Here is a 6,816-nt window from a genome sequence, read left to right as displayed (position 1 = left end):
AACTAATTGATCATAGGTTGGTTCACATACCTCTTCTTGATCAGATTGTTCAAATTGATTATTGGCCATTAAACATAAGTTTGTGGTTTCCTCATTTGCTTCAGTCTTAGAGGAGTTAGATGCTGAATCTGCCCAGAATACCTTTTGGTACTGCTTCTTGTCATTCATGTATTTGGGTTTCACCTCATCCTTCTCCTTGCTTGGGTGCTCCTTAAGTGTAGGACAATCAGCTTTAACATGTCCAGGCTTCCTGCATTCAAAGCAAACAACATCAGAAGAACTTTTATAATTTTTTGTTATCCTTACCTCTTTTCCACTTCTAATGGTCTTTATGCTTCTTTCTTAGAAAGCTTTTGAATTGCCTAGTGATGAAGGCAACATCATCATTTTCAGATCTAGAAGAATCAGTGTCCGTGTTGTTGGCCTTTAGTGCCACACTTTTCTCCTTCTTTTTCTCGCTTACATCAAATTTTGTTTAATTCACCCCTTACTCATAAGCAATGAGTTATCCAAGTAAGTTATCAATCGAATAAATATTCAAATCTTTAAATTCAGTAATTATAGTAATCTTAGCATCAAAAGAAAAAGGCAAGCATCTCAAAATTTTATTGACCTTATCATAATTAGTTAGCTCTCTTTCTAAAGCATACAATGAGATGACAATTTGAGTAAACCTTATATACATGTTAGAAATTGATTCAGAATATTTCATACGAGAAAGTTCATAGTCATGCAATAAAATATTCAACCTAGATTGTTTAACTTTGTTAGTTCCTTCATAAGTTACACATAATTTATCTTAAATTTCTTTACTAGTTGCACAAGTTGAACACGCATATAATCTTTAAATTTCAAAGCACAGAAAAAATAGTTTATGTATTTTGCATTAAGTTGTGCTAAATCTCTTTCATCAAAAGTTCATTCAGTAAAAGGAATTTCAATTTTAATGCTATTAAATTTACGAGAAGGAAGTGTATAACCTTCTTTAACAAGCTTCCACATACGATAATCAAGAGATTATAAAAATGTAGACATGCAAGTTTTTCAAAAATCAAAAAGAATATTATCAAACAAAGGTAGACATATAATAGAATATCCTTCCGTTGTGTTACAATTAGCAAAGTTAGACATGAATCAAAATTCAAAAAGTTTTTAAACTTAATTTTATGAATCCTGCTCTGATACCACTTGAAAGTGCTTTGATGGCACTAGAAAGTTTGACAGGGATGTTATGCCCTTATGGACTAGTCCCAAGGTTAACCAAGAAGGGGGTGAATTGGTATTTAAAAAAATATTTCAATCAAATATTAAAACAAAAACCAAGATTCACCACAAAAATTAAAGTGCAAAAAATAAATACGGAAGAAAAAATAAAGAACACAGAGATTTATAGTGGTTCGGTCAATACGACCTAAGTCCACTCCCCGAAGGTGCCCTTTGAGTATTGCACTAAACTCAGTATCTCTCCTTTTGCCCCCACAGTAAGGCGGAGAAGCCTATACAAACCTCCTTTTCACCAACCTAGGTGAGGCAGAGAACCCAACTCCTTTTACTTTTTCCAGAAGCAGGAAGAGAACCCAACTCCTTTTATTTCCTTCTGAAGAAGGCAGAGAACCCAACTCCTTTTACTTCATCCTAAAGCAGGCAGAGAACCTAACTCCTTTTACTTCCTCCTGAAGTAGGAAAAGAACTTTGATCAGATGCTAAAGTTTATCTCTCTAGAACCACCAAGGAACTAAGGACGGCGACTGGAGAAGACAACGACGGATCCTTACTTGGAGCAACCTTTGTGAACTCCATCACAAACTCCCCCTCACAAGATCCTCTCTCTCTTTCCCTTGCTCTCCCTCTCCTCTTAGCTCTCTTAGGTCAAAGTAGCAACAAAAGATGTTCTAAAGGGTAGAATAAGAGCTCTTAAATATAAGAGTTTCAGAATAGCTCTTATTTTATACAAACTGACTTTATCATCCAGGACGATAAGGATATCGTCATAGATGATCAATATAAATTTCACTCAATCAGCTCAGTCGGTTTGGGACGATCAGAGGATTAGTGGTCATATCATCAAGGCCGATATAATATCATATTGTATGATCAGTACAATTCCTGGAATATCATTCAAACAATCGCTCTAAAAGGATGTATGAACGATGAAAAAATAGCTTGATCATCCAGGATGATCTCACGATCGTCCTGGCTGATTAGTTCAAATCTGAGAAAAATCATCCTGAATATTACCCTGAATAGAAGCTGGCCGATGTCAATCGTCTAAGAGATCGTCCCGGACGATCCTGCGATCAAGTAATCAAACCTTAATTATTTTTCTTAATTAACATATTAATTTAGGTATATTTGTGCTGCACCGTCCAGGCCGATGTCATGGACTAAGTCAAAAAATAAATAATACCTAAATAAATCTGGCGGCTGATTCTTTTTGATTTAAGCCTATCGTCCCGGCCGATATAAATATCATTCAGGACGATGTACTTAATTATTGCTGCCTTAACAAAAATGTCCTAATTAGGGTTTCTATTTTTAGCTGATCATCGAGGATGATTTTCGGATCATCCCGAACGATTTGATCAAAATAGAGAACTCTAATCAACAGACAGAAAATTTCCCCCATGTGTGTGTGTGCAAGGTTACTTAGTATTACGAGTCACATCATTTACAATAGATGCAAAAAAGGAAAAATTACAAATTGACTCAGACCTAATCTATCCAATCTTGAGCTGGCTTGAGTTGCACTCGATCTTGTGGACCTGAAAGTTAGTAGGCAAGGCAGTCATAGAAAATCATGAATATTTGCTATCATCAAAATTCTAATTCATGAAATTAGATTTGCAACACTTAGATGTATCTAAGAATTCTCTTAATAATAGTTAAGCGAGACTCTTTTGGATTAGTCTAAAATCTAACACAAAAAAATACTAAATATAATATTAGATTTGCTAGCAGTTAAGTAAAGAAGTGATCCAATTCTTCCAAAAAATATATTTTTATCAACAAATTCTCCATTTGAACCTTATCTAACTAAATAGGTAAACTCATGGGAGTATTGATTGGCTTGGCTTTATCTATTTTATATTTCTTAAGAATGTCCTTAAATTTTGATTGACTAAGGAAAATTCCATCATCCATCTACTTTATGCTAAATCTAAAAAAGTAAGTCAATTCTCTCATCACACTCATCTTAAATTTCTTTACTTATTATTTTTGAAAAGTCATCACAAAAGTTTTTTTCAAAGGATCCAAATAAAAGATCATCAACATAAATTGGGACAATCAGTAATTCATCTCTTGCATTCTTCAAAAATTGGATGGTGTCTACGCTCCCCTTAAGAAAGGTTCTTTTTATAAGGAATGTGCTTAGCTTTTCATACCATACTCTGGGTACTTATTTTAGTCCATACAAAGCCTTTTTTAATTTGAACACAAGATTAGAAAATTATGAATCTTTAAAGCCTGTGAACTGTTTAACATACACATCTTCTTTTATCACCCCATTCAAAAAGGTATTCTTAATATCCATTTGGTACAGTTTAAATCCCTTAAAATAAACAAAGCTAGTAGCACCCTAATGGCTTCCAATCTAGCTACAAGGGAAAATGTCTCTTTAAAAATAATCTCTTCTATTTGGTTATTCCCCTTAACTACTAATATTGCCTTATTCCTCACCACTACACAAGAGCCATTCATTTTATTTTTGAAAACCCATTTAGTTCAAACCACACTTTGGTCCTTAGGTCTTTCAACCAGCTCCCAGACATCATTCCTTACAAATTAATTTAACTCTTCTTGCATAACTAGGATCCAAAATTCATTAGATAGGGCTAGATTTAGGTTGGTTGATTCAGTCATTGAAATAAAGACATAGTGGTTTACTTTTTTTTCTAAGTAACGCCTTTAATCTACTAAGATTAGTTCTTTAGGATGACTTGAAGAATATCTCCATTCTCTAGGCAATGTATTTTCATATTCTATCCTTTCCTCCATATTTGCAGATTCTAATTCTTGGGTGACTTCTACAACCTCTTCTTCTTCTATCATAGACATTCCAGAATTATTAGATTCATCAAATATAGTATGAGTGGTCACCTCAACTACAAGTATTTTTTTAATGAAAACTCTATAGGATTTCACAATACTTGAGTAACTTAGAACACTCCTTCATCCGACTTGGGGTCAAATTTTTCTAATAGAGATTTCCCATTATTCAAAATGAATATTTTACATTCAAATATATGAAGGTGAGAGAGGTTGGGTGTCCTATCCTTTAGAACTTCATAGGGTGTCTTGTTCATCTTGGATCTAACATTCACCCTATTTAGAACATAGCAGGATGTATTCACCACTTCTGCCCAAAAGTATTTATGAAGTGAGTATTCAACTAATATGGCTCTAACGGCTTCTACCAAGGTCCTATTCTTTTTTTTCAACTACCTCATTCTGCTGAGAGATTCTAAAAGCAAAAATGTTGTGACTATCCCTTGCTCCTTGCAGAAAGATTCAAAATTCTCATTCTCAAAGTCTCCATCGTGATCACTATGAATTGTTAGAATTTCACAACCTAACTTCTTCTGAATCCAAGTGGAAAAAGGCTTAAACTCCTCGAATGATTCACTTTTATGAGATAGGAATCTAAACCAAATAAATCTCGAATAATCGTCAACAATCACATACCTAAATACTTTCCCTTGTAGGCTTACAGTGCTGATAGGTCCAAATAGATCCATGTGAAGGACTTCTAAGGGTTTGCTAGTGGTAATATCTTTGATTGAGTGGAAGGAGGATTTGGCTTGCTTTCCTAATTAACAGACATCACACAGGTGGTCCTTAATAAACTCTAGTTTGGGTATTCCTCCCACTAAGTCTTTTTTGGTGAGATTTCTAAGGCTTTTTATACTTGCATGATACATTCTCCTATGTCATAATTAGGATTCATTCGCAATTCTTTTTAAGAAAAGAGCAGTGTCATATTTAATATAATTTAAATAAAGAATATAGATATTATTGATCTTTTTTCCTACAAAATAATGTTATTATTTAACCTAATTATGCTTTCCTAACTGACATGCATCACACATATGTATCCATGCCTAGTTGGAAACTAGTCTTTTAGGGGACTTTTCTTTCTCATTCACAATTTTTTTTTTTTTAATATTCTTAACCACTAATTCCATTTAAGTTTAATCTAACATTTTATTCTTGTGATCTCTATAAGATTTTAAATTCCTAATTACAACCATAAATTAAAAATTACAAATGCATAATCTCTTACACCAATTAATGCATACATAAAATAAAATCTTATTTAAGCTACATAAAAAAATTCTACTTCAGAGTTTCAATTTTGCTTGTTCTCCTTGGTCCTTAAATCTTCTTAGATGTGTCATCTTGTGCCACATCACTTATACACTTACAAAATAATAGGGGAAACCTCTAGGAGGGGTTAGGGTAGATTCTTTAATATATTAAGCTCAATTAGGGGCAAAATTTCAGTAATCTTTAACTTTGAAATATGAAAAAGTAAAAGGAAAAATTAAAGGGTAATAAAACTCTTAGGATTCCAAATGGCTTTAGGAGGGATTTTGGTGCAATTGATGAATTTAAAACATTCATTATATTTATGTGAAAATGAAAAACAATATATAGAAAATTAGATTGAGACATTCTCAATATTAATTTTCTTAAGAAAATAATTATTCCAAAAAGAATAAAAAAATTACTAAAATATTGATTGAGACTCCAAGTCTTCTTCTTCTAATCACCTCACCAAATATATTTTAGTGAGTGTGCACCTTCAATTAATTATTGATGATTACTCTTTCTTCTAAAATTCAATTTGTATTCTCAACATAATATTATTATTGATACGTCATGCAAAAATTATCTTGATCGAGCATGAATCTCGAGGCAATAATCAAGTTGGAAACTTCAAAGATTAAATCCGGGAGCACCTGAACTCCGATTTTAGCAAACTTACAGTCAAACTGAGCGTCTCGGAAATACAAACCCAGCGACACCAAATTCGACCCAATCCGAGCCCAAATGGGTCCGAATCAAGGACCCGAAGCGTTGTTGGAAGGTTCAAACAGCAATTTGAGTTACCAAACGGTCTCCGATTTTAACGAGCTTATACTCGAATCGAACGGCTCGATGAGACGATAGAGATAGTTGCTTCACATAAAGTGTTTACTAATCAATCAATAATTTAACATTTAATATTGTAGTGACACATTTCTTAAAAGAAATAGTTTTTCATTAAAATTCAATAATTTAATAACGTTAAATCTATTGTAATACTAAGATTGATAAAGACTCAACTTATGAACTCATAATTCAAGCTCTAATAAATTTAACATTAATTTAATATTAAAATTAATATCAAATTATTAATTTGAATATTTTTCTATTACAAAAAATAAAAGTGCGCTCTGAATTTTATAGAATAATTTACTTCAATTTAAAAATATTGAATCGTTCATTTGATTTAAATCATTACAGATAATGTAAAATAAATATATGACGAGTAAGTTATATATCACTCAAAATTATCTATTAATCTATTTATCTCCTTACAGACCAATGCAAAATAAATTTTAATAACAAACCTAATGGTGTTTCAAAAAATAAAAATAAAAGCAAATGTTCAAAATATTTTCTTAATAAATACATTCTTCTAAAAATATTAAAACATCAATAATATGCCCTTAAGGTTTTCATTACCACAGTCCGATTGGGTGTAATATTGACATGACCAGAAACCCGACTCGACCCGACATGAAGATTTCTGGCGTTCGGCGCTACCAACAC

This window comes from Dendrobium catenatum, unplaced genomic scaffold, assembly GCF_001605985.2.
Source record: "Dendrobium catenatum unplaced genomic scaffold, ASM160598v2 fragScaff_scaffold_1278, whole genome shotgun sequence".
Taxonomy (NCBI): Eukaryota; Viridiplantae; Streptophyta; class Magnoliopsida; order Asparagales; family Orchidaceae; genus Dendrobium; species Dendrobium catenatum.
Note: the sequence above shows the minus strand (reverse complement) of the source record.